The sequence below is a fragment of the Adiantum capillus-veneris genome, chromosome 20 (genome assembly GCF_014529385.1).
Source record: "Adiantum capillus-veneris isolate H3 chromosome 20, ASM1452938v2, whole genome shotgun sequence".
Classification (NCBI taxonomy): domain Eukaryota; kingdom Viridiplantae; phylum Streptophyta; class Polypodiopsida; order Polypodiales; family Pteridaceae; genus Adiantum; species Adiantum capillus-veneris.
The window spans coordinates 134,162,927-134,176,095 of NC_140950.1; the positions used below are offsets into that span (position 1 = coordinate 134,162,927).

At 43.1% G+C, this 13,169-nt stretch overlaps 1 pseudogene; it reads right to left on the minus strand.

The window, feature by feature from the left end:
• Positions 1-6,286: 6,286 nt before the first annotated feature.
• On the minus strand, positions 6,287-10,548 carry LOC147433280 (pentatricopeptide repeat-containing protein At4g18520, chloroplastic-like; annotated as a pseudogene).
• Positions 10,549-13,169: the final 2,621 nt, after the last annotated feature.

Here is a 13,169-nt window from a genome sequence, read left to right on the forward strand (position 1 = left end):
CAAGCATTATCAGAAAGATGGTGAAAAACAAGACAAATTTATGGGATGAATTCTTGGATGGAGCATTTTGGGCCTATCGAACCACATACAGGGAGGCTACATAGTTCACACCATTTCACTTGGTGTATGGTCAAGAGGCTTTGCAAGCAATTGAGCTCAACATTCCAACAATGCAGCTTCACGACAAAGGGGCACAAGATAATTAAGAAGCATGGATGGATTGACTTCTTACCTTACATGAGCTTGAGTAGAAAAGAGAAGCATCTTACGAGTGCTACAAGATAAAGTCTATGCAAGCAAAGGAGAACCTTGATAAGAAGGTCAAGGACAAGGGTATCAAGGAAGGTGGACTGGTGTTAAGGTATGACAATCAACTTGACAATAGGTTTGATGCCAAATTCAACACCAGATGGCAGGTTTGTATGTAGTGAAAAAATCATTTAATTCAAGTTACTCAGCTCATGGATTTAGATGGCAAGGACAATCCTAAGAAGGTGAATGGGTATCAACTAAATCCCTACCTGAGTCGCAGTCTACCAAAGGATCTGCAAGAGCATCACCACAAAGTTGTATCATCACGTAAGTCTTGTAGTTTGGTTTGTGTCAGACAAGGTGAAGAAGAGCTACAAAGTGAAGATTTGTTTGAGGCACAAAACACGAAACCACTCTCATTGCTAGGGAAGGGCTAATGATAGCCATTTTTTGGCTCTCCGTAATTGCCATAGTGAGCTACCTTACCCTATCAAAATCACTCAAACACTGTGGTTATCCTCACCCTTTCATTGTACATAGGTGTGTAAGTGCATCATTTTTTTATTGCATGCCAAACGTCCAATTTTTTGAATTTCGTGCTTCATCAAAAGACAAAGGTTCCTCAACATCATGTAAGCTAGACACAGCCAAAGTATAACAATCTGATGCATAAGATGGATGGAAAGAGCCTGAACGAGTACGACTAGAAAAAGGTGCATCCAATTTACTGTCACGTAATGTATGCACCATCCATTTTGGCATACCTCTATCCTGCTCATTTTCAGCCCTTTCCTCATCAAGTACATCTGCATCAGTAATAGGCTGATCTGTAACATTTCTAGAAACCCCATAGGCTGTACGTTTGCCTCATTGGAATTTACATTTGAGCTTCCACCACTGATAAGAGGCAACAAAGTGTCATAAATGTATTGTGAGCTTACATTACTCTCTCTAGGACATGACAGCAAGGATTGAACAGAATCTTCCACAAACACAACATCCCATGAAACCAGAATAGGCTTTGTTTGTGGATGATACAACCTGTAACCTTTGCTTTCAGCACTATAACCATCAAAAATACATTTGACAACCTTATCATCCAATTTATGCGTTGTGTTTGTGGCACCAAAGCATATGCCAAATAGCCAAAAACATACATGTGCACAATAGAAAGCTTTCTATCATGCCATGCTTCATATGGAGTAATAGACTACAAAGCTTTCGTAGGACACCTATTTAGTACATAAGTGGCACACATGATGGCCTCAAGCCAAAAAGAATGTGGCAAAGCTTGACTTTTGACCATACATCATGCCATTTTTGTAAGTGACCTATTTTTCCTCTCAGCAACACCATTTTGATGAGGCATATAAGGCATTGTATATTGGTGTTTTATCCCACAACTAGCTAGAAATGCATTAAATAATTCATGAGAAATATACTCCCCCCCTTGATCATAACGGAGGGTGCCCATAGTACATTTCGAAACATTTTCAACCATAGCCAGAAATTTTTTGAAGCACATAAAAACTTTGGACTTCGCTTTAAGCGGAAATACCCATGCATGCCTAGAGTAATCATCAATGAAATTCACGAAGTAAAGGTAATTTCTCAAGGACGAAGTTTGTATGGGTCCACAAACATCACTATGCACAAGCTGCAGCTGCATGTGGCCCTAACTAAACCATCCTTTGGAAACTTCGAACGTTGCATCTTACCCAAAATACAGCCTTCACAAACATGTTTGACAAGTGCTTCAAGAGGCGGCAAAGAAGCAACCATATCAGATTTCTGCAAACGCAGCAAATTGGCAAAATTCGAATGACCAAAACGAGCATGCCAAAGTTTTGCATCTGAAATAGCCTTTGAATCCAAAACTGCATTTGTAAAATTTTTTCCACACTTGTCATACAAAGTGAGCTTATACATCCTACAACATAAAATGCCAAATGCAACAATTTCAGCACCAAAAACTGAGATCATGTACTATGCATCTGTCATCCACAAATTTGACTATAAGACCAAGTCTAGCAAGTGCAGATATAGACAAAAGATTCTTCTTAATCCCAGGTACAGAAAGTGCATCAACAAGTGTGAAAGAATTGCCATTTGCAGCAGTAAGCACAGTCTTTCCAACTCCCTAAACCGAAAAGAGGCATTGTTGGCACAAGTGACTGAATTCCCACGAGGGACAGACTCGAGAGAGGTGAACAAATCACGATGTGAGGTAATGTGCTTTGTAGCACCACTGTCAAAATACCACACATGTGAATCTGTAGCAACTGACTTGCATGCATCATGGACAGTAGGATTATAGATACATTGTGCACTAAAAGCCCATACTACATCAACATCAGCATCATAGTCTCCTTTTAGAGAAGACTCAACAATAGCTGCATCTGTAGTGGAACCAACATTTTCAATGGAACCACCCTCTTTTTTCTTAGCCTCTTTGGCCTTCAACTTAGGACACTGCTTGATCAAGTGATCATTAGTTTTACAATAATGGCAACACATCTTCTTTTTGCCCTTATCACCAAAATTTTCAGACGAATTGTTGCTAGTAGAAGCATTAAGAACAAGTGATTTTCCACTCGCAGAAGAACCATAAGAAGTGGTTGCATTGCTGTTACCACCCTTTCTTTGAGCAGCAATAAAAGCCTGTTCAATTGCACGGTGTCTAGTCCTGTTTTTTCTGGAAAGTGACTCTTGCAACAGCAATGTGCATAATGCATCAAACTTGACAACTTCAGGATTTCCTTGGGTCATAAGTCTCCAAGTACTAGCAAAAGTCTGGTAAGGCATCAAGAACAGTCTACACAAGGGAAATGTCTGAAATGACTTCACCTGCAGAAATAAGTTGCTCATTGATATCCTTGACACCAGCAAGGAAAGTGTCCATATCATCTTCCACATGCACAATCTTTCACTACAGCTCTTTACGTAGCAATACAATTTTTGCCTCATTGTTGCTTGCATAAAGACCAGCCAGAATATCCCAAGCCTATTTTGCACATTTCGTTGAACGAATGTAAGGAGAAATGGTGCGCTTCATAGACAACTCAATCAACGCATGAGCCTACGCATCCTTTACATCCCAACAAGTTTGTTTTGTCGTAGGCAAAACAACTCTAACAATAGCAATCCTTGCAGCAAGACCTGCAACATCCTCAACATCGCCTACATCCTCAGAACCAAGACGTACATCAATGCCCTGCACAATATTCCAGATACCCTTTGACACAAGAACATGTTGCATCATATAGGCCCACATAGGGTAATTGTCCCCATCCAATCTGTCTTTAGCAGCAAACATCTTGAACACATCTGTGTTGTTGTCAGCCATGGTAAATGTTGCACCTGATGTGAACATTTTCCGAAAAGAGGAGAAATGAAGCGAGAACATCACGTGCTATATAGCACAAACCTGTTATGCAAAAAAAGGTACTGACAAAAATTCTACACAAAATGACGAAATAGCCTATGCAATACTGCTTGTAGTGGAAACGGAGGCCGAAATGAGCCCGAATCAAAAATTTGAGCAGACTGAGCTCTATGAGCACACCCAAATCTTTTGTTGATCTGTGAACGCTCGCCAAAGCTCACAGAAATCGAAGAAAGTGAGCAAACGTATGTTGGAGCTGCTAGCAACTAAGCCCGGGAGGACGCAACCTGCTCTGATACCAATTGTTGGAATTAGGGTTGCAGGAAAACACACACAGCTTGGAGAAGACGAAGGAAGCTCAAGGCACACAACAGAGAGTGTTTTACTTAGTGTGCAATGGAAAGATAGATAGCCCTATAATGAATGGATGTATATACAATGCACGAGGGGGGGAAACCTCCTAAAGAGGGAAAAAATGCCCTGACAGTCCTAAGCGTGTTCACATACATCACTACCACATGTATATGGTAACAACTTCTAAGTTGCATCCTTAATGTCCAAGGAAAATATTCTCCCCATTCATCTTTGTCAATGTTTTTGAGCTCAGCGTATTGCTCGAATCCTTTAAACACTGAAAAGTCAATTTTTAAATCCATGGATCTTTCATGGTGCTTGGTCTTGTCTTTCAAAACCGATTTTCACTCTCTGGTCTTCTTCTTGTTGTAGTGATCACTATCGGCTTCCCACTGGTCGGTATCATTTGTTACAGTTATTATGTATAGATCTAGTTTTCACTTCGTCTTCTTATGTCTTGACCTTTGACTTCTTTGACTACCTTCACCCTCATCTGTGTGATTTTTGGTCACTGCCCTTATCCTTCTTCTAAGATCCTGTTGATCGAGAGCGTCTCTCTGTCTCTCGGATCTCTGACACCTAGACCTCAATGCAAAAGAGCCCTATATACAAAATCATATTTGCTACCTTAAAATGTCAAAGCATTCTTCCCACAATACATCTTGAGAACATGAAGCTTTCGGAGTATTGAGTCCAACAAACATTGCTAAGCCCAATGATTCAAGAGACAACCTATTACGGTCCATTGAAAAGATACCTCCCATTCTTCATGGTTGTAACAATCTTGCCAAGATGAATGCATTCTCTTACCTTTGAAGCAGTTACGAATGCATGTGACAAACGATTTTCCTTCTCCTTTGCATTCTTCTTCATTAATGAAAAAGTTGGCTCCTTTTCCAAAACTCCTACTTCTAGGGTTTAGAACAGCCTAGAAAGTGTCTTGGCACCCTTGTGAGCCTGTATCCAAGACGTGCATATGGAGGCACTTTAGTATAATTGCAAACCCTCTGATTGCACATGAGTAGAGCCAATGTCTGCTAGATGTTGGCACTGGGGAGTGTTCGTAGAGTCTAGCATCAATATCCAAGCCTAGGTATTTATCTACATGTGAAGCACCTCTTATAAGCAAGTTATGAACTTATTTACAAGTGACATTTAGCCAACATTATAGAAATCGTGGTCTTTATTGGCATTGCCCTACCCAACTTTGATCCCAAATAAGAGTGACCCTAGGGGGTCACTTCTCAAGCATAATTTAGTATCCACATTACCCTAGGGGCATCAAGCCCATGAGCACCACAGCCTAGCGTTTTGCTTCAGCATCCTTAGCACTTGCAGATTCTCTCGGCACGAGCTGATCAGCCCAACGTTTTCAACATTCAACCCTCAAGCACCATCCATCACAAATTTCAGCCATAGCCTCTTCGTCATTTGCAGATCCAAGTCAAGCAAAGCCCAATGTTCTCAGTTTTCAGCCCACCCTCGACATCGTCCATAGCAGATCAACCATAGTATTGTCAACGGTTGCCGATCCCCATTAGATGCACTAGCGTTTTGCATTTTTAGCCCTTAGCCTCTCAAATCCAAGCACCTACAGCAAGATCCCATTAGCACCTTGGCATCTAGGACCATTGTATCAACATTTGTGCAATCTAAAGCAAGTACCTCTCTAGCGATAGAGGGGGTGGCCCATGGAGGGGGGTTTGGGACCCCATTTGGTGTCAGTCTCCATTCTCTCTCTCTTTCACTCACAAAAACTTCACTCGCAATACCATTCTCTCTTATCTCCCTAGTCTATTGCACATCTCTCACAGGAAGCAAAAGGAAGTTCAACCCTCTCAAGCAATAAGAGCTAACAGGTCTAGGTCTATCACAAAAGTCCTCCCACGGATGCTCACAACTCCAATCCACTAGGGCAACCACAATAAGATCTACATTTGCCACCACAACTATTGAAAAGAAAAAGTCCCACATAGACGATCCATCCAATTTTCACCCAAAAGTCCCAACAAGAGCCTCTATTTTAAAGGAATTATTTGGCATTTTGCAGCAAAGAAACATTATCTCGAATTGACCAACATGAAAGTGCAAGCTTGCATGAGCATCAAGTACTGTCTCTTGTACATTATTGTTTGTTACCTCAATTCCAATCTAAAACACCTCCAATGCCACATACATGAACAAGGCACATCTGGAGAAGAGAGATCACAGAGATAGGGAGATACACGACATCTAACAATGAGAGAGAGAGAGAGAGAGAGAGAGAGAGAGAGGTCTGGGAAAGGCTTTCCATGCTCATACAAGACCAAGGGTGGTCTGACATAGATCTAGCTTGCTCCAATGGATAGACATGAGGTACACACAACTGCGACATAGATCTAGCATGCTCCAATGGATAGACATGAGGTCCACACAACTGCGGCATAGATCTAGCATCTGATCCTGCACATGAGACCACTAACATGGCCTCAACATGGGCAAGCCTAATTGCATCTCCTCTCGGCAACAAGATGGATTTGGAGAGAGAGGAAACAAGACCCAAGGCTACCATTGTATGGCTGCCCTCTAGAGGAAAGGGAATCCTCTGCTCTCCTATGCTTGCATGAGATGCTCTCCCTTTGCATGTGATTGCAAATCTGTAGGCTGCCCTGAGGAGAAAAACGCAAGGAAGAATCACTACCACCCATCATATCTGCAGGTGTGCTGCCCTCGTGCTGGTGACGGCTATTGACGGGATGCAAAAACGCTAGGAGATCCTGCTGAAAAACGCCAGCAAGGCTGCCCCCCGACAATCCACTACCCAGCATCACCTAGGGCTGCCCAAAGGGGCGCCCTGCACCCAAGGACCTGTGCACCACACTCTCCCTCCGGTACCCTCCAAGGCAGCCAGCTGTCCACCAGCCCTCACTACCAGAAAATGGGGTAAAAAGTGGAAAATAGGCACCAAGAGGAGAAAATCTGGCAAGGTTGGGAAAAATATTCCCAGCCTGCAAGAGACTGATAGCCATGGAATAAAACCAATACGCCGAGCTAAACATGGCTAGACACATCCCGACATGAGAAAACAACCTCACTCCGGCCGAGCACAGCTACAAAACAGCCCTATGAGAGAAACTAGGACCGATTGGACGAATCCAGAGAGGTGTTATAACTCTAACAGTTTGAGCAATTGCAAGCAAACACCACTTGAACAATGTGAGGGGCCGTTGACAGGGCCTCCTTGGGACCCCAATAAGATGAGTTCTTCTCTTCCCTTATCTCACCTTCACGTCTCAGATCTCCCACCATAGCTTTCAATCATTTTGAACTTTCATTGAACAAAGACATGACTAAAAACTTGGCCTTAGGCGAGAGTATCATGCCCACCCCTTGTACATGGATAATGTGCAAGCCCAAAAGATACATCAAAGCCATAAATTACCAATTTCCTTGACACAGAAGTGCCATAGTCTCACATGTCATCAAGCCTTGTTTTCACATCTTTCTAACATCGTTACATCAACATAGTGTACTCATTAGCACATAAGTTCCTATAGCTTCTATTACTGAGTCACCACATAAAAGCTTATCATTCTCCCATTAAGAGGATGTGAAAAGAAACGAAAAAATCTACCTATCATCCTTCAGAGCAAGCATAGTGAAATTCATGCTCACACGGTTATGGCTAAGGCGCTATGAGCGGCAAGCAGGAGCAGCGAAAGAAGCGGGTGATGGCACGGATTTCTCCATCCTTGTTGCGATAGTTTAAGTTTAAGAACTTGTTACTTTACTTCACATAAATTTGTCCTCTTTTGAATACCACAAACAGCATATTCAGGAACATTTCCTCTCATATCAATCCAACAGCTACATGCTGCCTGCTTCCAAGCAGAATTTTTCATTTGCATGCATTCATGTTCTGCGCCGCCTCCTGCATGCCAGCAGCTGCACAAATATTACTCAGTAAGACTTACGCTATATCCATCTAGTTGTACTGCGTGCTCAAAGGCAAACCTTCCAAGCTTCACATTTCCCCACTTTCCACAAGCACTTAGAAGAGCAGACCAAACTGGAGTATGATCAGATGATGGCATCATCTTAATTACGCTCATAGCTTTGTCAAAAAGCCTTGCTCGTCCAAAAAGATCAACCATGGAAGTGTAATGTTCATTGCTCGGTGCAATTCCATAATTTTCCTTCATATTATCAAAATACATCTGGGCTTGATCCACTAGACCTAAGCGATTACATGCATTGAGCACATTGAGAAAAGTGATTGCATTTGGGGAGATACCCTCCTGCTGCATCCATTGAAAACAATCTAGAGCTTCCCTGGCCAGCCCTTGCTGGGCATATGCTCCTATAAGTGAAGTCCAAGAAACTACATTTGGAAGAAAACCCTCACTCCGCATTCGCTGAAAACAGCCCAGAGCTTCCTGGCCCTGCCCCTGTTGGGCATAACCCGCAATCAATGCATTCCAAGAGACCACATTCCGAAGAGGAAGCTCGTCAAAAACCTTTTGCGCTTTCAAAAGTACACCACATTTGGCATACATGTCGACCAAAGCATTGCCAAGCACGACATCTTTTTCCAAAAGCCCTTGACTACCAATCTCATCATGAATTCGTTTGCCCATGTCAATGTCTTGGATAATGCCACATGCCTTCAAGATGCAACCATAGGTAATTGCAGTTGGTGAGAGTCCCTCACTTTGCATCTGATGAAAACAACCTAGAGCTTCCTGGCCCTGCCCCTGTTGGACATATCCTGCAATCAATGCATTCCAAGAGACAGCATCTCGGACAGGGAGCTCCTCAATAACCTTTTGTGCTTTCAAAAGTACACCACATTTGGCGTACATATCGACCAAAGCATTGCCAAGCACAACATTTTTTCCCAAGAGCCCTTGGCTAACAATCTTAGCATGTGTTTGTTTGCCCGTGTTAACTTCTTGCATAATGCCACAGGCCTTGACGATGCAAGCATAGGTGATTGCATTTGGAGAGACACTCTCACTTTGCATCTGATGAAAACAATGTAGAGCTTCCTCACCCTTCCCTTGCTGGACATATCCTCCAATCAATGCACTCCAAGAGACGACATCCCGAATATGCAGGTCATTAAGAACATTTTGTGCTTTCAAGAATGCACCACACTTGGCATACATGTCGACCAAAGTACCACAAAGTACGACGTCTTTGTTCAAGAGTCCTTGACTAACAATCTCATCATGGATTCGTTTGCCGATCTCAACTTCTTGTGCAATGCCGCATGCCCTTAAGATGCAAGCATAGGTAATCGCATCAGGAGAAAAGCCCTCACTTCGCATCCTCTGAAAACAGACCAAAGCTTCCTCACCTTTCCCCTGATGAACATATCCCGCAATCAATGCACTCCAAGAGACAACATTTCGGACAGGAAGGACATCAAGAACTTGTTGCGCTTTCATTAATACACCACACTTGGCATACATGTCAACCAAAGCACTACCAAGCATGATGCTCTCCTCCAAGAGTCCCTGACTAGCAATCTCATCATGAATTTGTTTGCCCATGTCAACTTCTTGCATAATGCCACAAGCCTTCAAGACGCAAGCATAGGTGATGACATTTGGAGAGAGTCCCTCCCTTTGCATCCGATGAAAACAACCTAGAGCTTCTTTGCCTTGCCCATGTTGGACAAACCCACCGATAAGTGCGGTCCAAGAGACAACATTTCGGACGGGAAACTCATCAAGCATTTTTTGCGCTCTCATGAGAGCACCACACTTGGCATACATGTCAACCAAAGCATTGCAAAGCACAATGTTATTTTCCAAGAGCCCCTGACTAGCAATCTCATCATGAATTTGTTTGCCTATGTCAACTTCTCGCATGATGCCACATGCCTTCAAGATGCAAGCATAGGTGATTGCATTTGGAGAGAAGCCCTCATTTTGCATCCTATGAAAACAACCTAGAGCTTCTTTGCCTTGCCCATGTTGGGCATGCCCTGCTATGATTGCATTCCAAGAGACGGCATTCCGAAGAGGGAGCTCATCAATGACTTGTTGTGCTCTGCCAAGAGCACCACACTTGGCATACATGCTGATCAACATGTTCCCTAAGCATGTGTCCTTCTCAAGTAATCCACTATCACGAATATCAGCATGTATCCTACTGCCTTGGTACAAATCCTTCTTCATAGCACAGGCTTTTAGTGATGTCATAAAAGAAAGACGTATTATGTTCCTTGTCATTCTCTTCCTCTGCGCATTTGACTTGTATAGCTTACATAGCTTCCGCCGTAATTTTGTCCGGGGATTGGAGCTGCTGCGACCATGCTTGCGGAACACTCAAAGAGAGAAAAAGAATCGCACCCATGTGTGTGTGTGTGTGTGTGTGTGTGTGTGTGTTTTGTCGAGCAAATAAGCAGCAAATGAAAAATAGCGATCTACCACGTCGTCCTGCAGAGGTTGCCGGATGAGGCCGCTAAGACCTGCATGGTGAAGTGAAATGTGATCGATCCTTGTAAAATCCATGAATTCTTCAGGAAATTTCCTCACCAGGACAATTAGTTTCTATTGCTTTTCCAAAGAGAATTTTTTTGAAATTTATATGATATGTGTGGTCAAGTTAAACTGAGTGGAATGTCAAGGCGATTCCGTTTTCATAGGGGCAGGGAAAACATGGGCTGCATTTCTTTCTCTCTCTCTCTCTCTCTCTCTCTCTCTCTCTCTCTCTCTCTCTCTTTGTGCCACCTGCATTATTTCTCTACGGCAAGTGGTTCTCTCTCTGTGTCTCTCTATCTCGAAATCTCTGCGAAGGCGGTCAGTGGTCACTTGCCGACCTGCCACTCTTATATATATGTTGCGCTCCTCTTTGTTCGTTGAAACGCCCGGTGACTGGAATGAGCTGGCTCTCTCTCTCTCTCTCTCTCTCTCTCTCTCTCTCTCTCTCTCTCTCTCTCTCTGTGTGTGTGTGCGTCGTAGGTCTCATGGGATGAGCAGCCATGACTGAGAGAGGGAGTCGAGGGGTGGAGGCAAGTGAAATGGGGAGGACGGGCGCAAGATGCTACAAACAGAAGCGTCACGAGCCGTGCAAAATATCGAGAACGACATGCTACAAGCGATAAAACCACAAATTTGCATACCTGACGAATCGCATGGCACATAGTCGAGATTGCACGCGAAATGAGAGAGACAAAAAGCGAGATAGAGAGCACGTGCAAGCGTACCTCCTAGAGCGGAGTGCCATGCAAGAGTGACCATTGTCCTCTTGCACTTATTTACTTTATAGAATTCTTGAATGGCCAAAGTGAGTACAAATTGGCCGCGCGGTCATAAATGGCCCAAGCTCATAAAAGAGCAGTTGAATAATAAAAATACATAAAATATATATGTGCTCGCATAGGCCTAAATTGGTCAAGCCTTTTTCACATGTCAACTGCAATGAATACCAAAAGATCAATTCCATTACATACCTCTCCATTGGAAAGCAATTGTCCTCAGTTGCAAAGTATGATTTTGCAAACGATACTTATCAAAAACAATGATTAGTATTCTATGTTAGGAACGTCGCTCTGATACCACTGCTACAAACGGAAGCGTCGCGAGCCCTCCAAAATACCAAGAACGACATGCTACAAGCGATAAAACCACGAATTTGCATATCTGACGAATCACATAGGACATAGTGAAGATTGCACGCGAACACACACTCACACACACACACACAAAGTGAGATAGAGAGCATGTGCAGGCGCACCTCCTGGAGCGGAGTGCTAGGCCGGCATGGCGAGAGAGAAGAGAGGAGAGCAACGCAACACTGGGTGCAATCTCCCCCTGTGCAAGAGTGACCATTTCCCTCTTGCACGTATTTACTTTATAGATTTCTTGAATAGTCAAAGTGAGTACAAACTGGTCCGCGTGGTCATAAATGGCCAAAGCTCAAAAAAGAGCATTTGAATAATAAAATGTAAATAAAATATATATCCGTTCGCATTGGCCTAGATTGGTCAAGCTTTTTCCACATGTCAGTTGCAATAAATACCAAAATATCAATTCCATTAAACAGAATTCTCTCTCTGTGTCTCTCGTGAGGGAGCTGACGTGAAAAGAGGGTAGGGAGATATTCAGCGCTATGCAACTGAGAAATTGAATTATTTTTTTAGTATGCCAGTATGTAGTAGGGGGTACTGGCTAAGGGAAATTCAAAAAATCCCTCATTAGGAGGGTATATTCGATTCCGTCTCAAATGAAGTAGCCGTGCACGTTGGCAGGGGTGAACGGCAAGGAGGCGAACGATGGTAGCTCTCGCGAACAACTGAGTTTTTCTTTTAAATTAAGGCATGCAAACATCATCACAATTATCTCGTGTGTTGGTTGGCTAGTGCAATCCGCAAAGGTCGTTCAAGTCGACGGTGGAGGTTCGAAACCTGCTCATGCTTGGGGTTTTTACGCCAGCAAATCAAGAAATCTGTGGAGGAGCCTTTGAAAGTAATGAATAAAATGACGAACCTGCCAGTATGTGCTAATGATTGATTTTTAAAAAATCGTATAAAATGCAAATCTTTCAAGATCTTTTGAGACTCTTGGTTGGCGGCTAGGGAATGCAGATGCAGGTGGCTTGTGATGGCAGGAAAGAAGAATGAAACGAGTCACAGCAGAAGTAGGAGCAGGGGATGGCGATAGCATCAGGATCAAGAGGGCGAAACCATTCGCAGCACGAGTGAGCAGGGGATGGCAATGGCGACAGAAGCAAGAGGGACTAGCGGACCTTTTTTTCCTTTATAAAATACATCTTCGATAGCAGCTTTCAGGAGAGTGTAATGGCTATGGAAGCTTCACTCAAGGTTCTCGGCTTACTTGGCCATGGTCAATCGTTGTTTTGGGGTGTGCTGTTGAGGTTTTAGAGCTCTTCTTCGAGCAACATGTATTAGGAATCTGTGAAGATTCCAGTAATAAAATAACAAACCTACGAGTATTTATGAATGCACATTTTTTTTTAAATCGTATGTTTAAGGCATTTTTTGAGATGCTATCTCTTTTGCTTTGGTGATAGGAATGCGATCGTGCTAACTAGGGTGGATGAAAGAGAAACATTGTGCACGAAGGTCAATTAACTTGGACTCTTAAGCACGATCTTGAGTATTTGCTAAGCCATCACAAGCTCGCCATAAACAAGGGAGATGTATGCAAAATAGACTTGTGTTTATTCA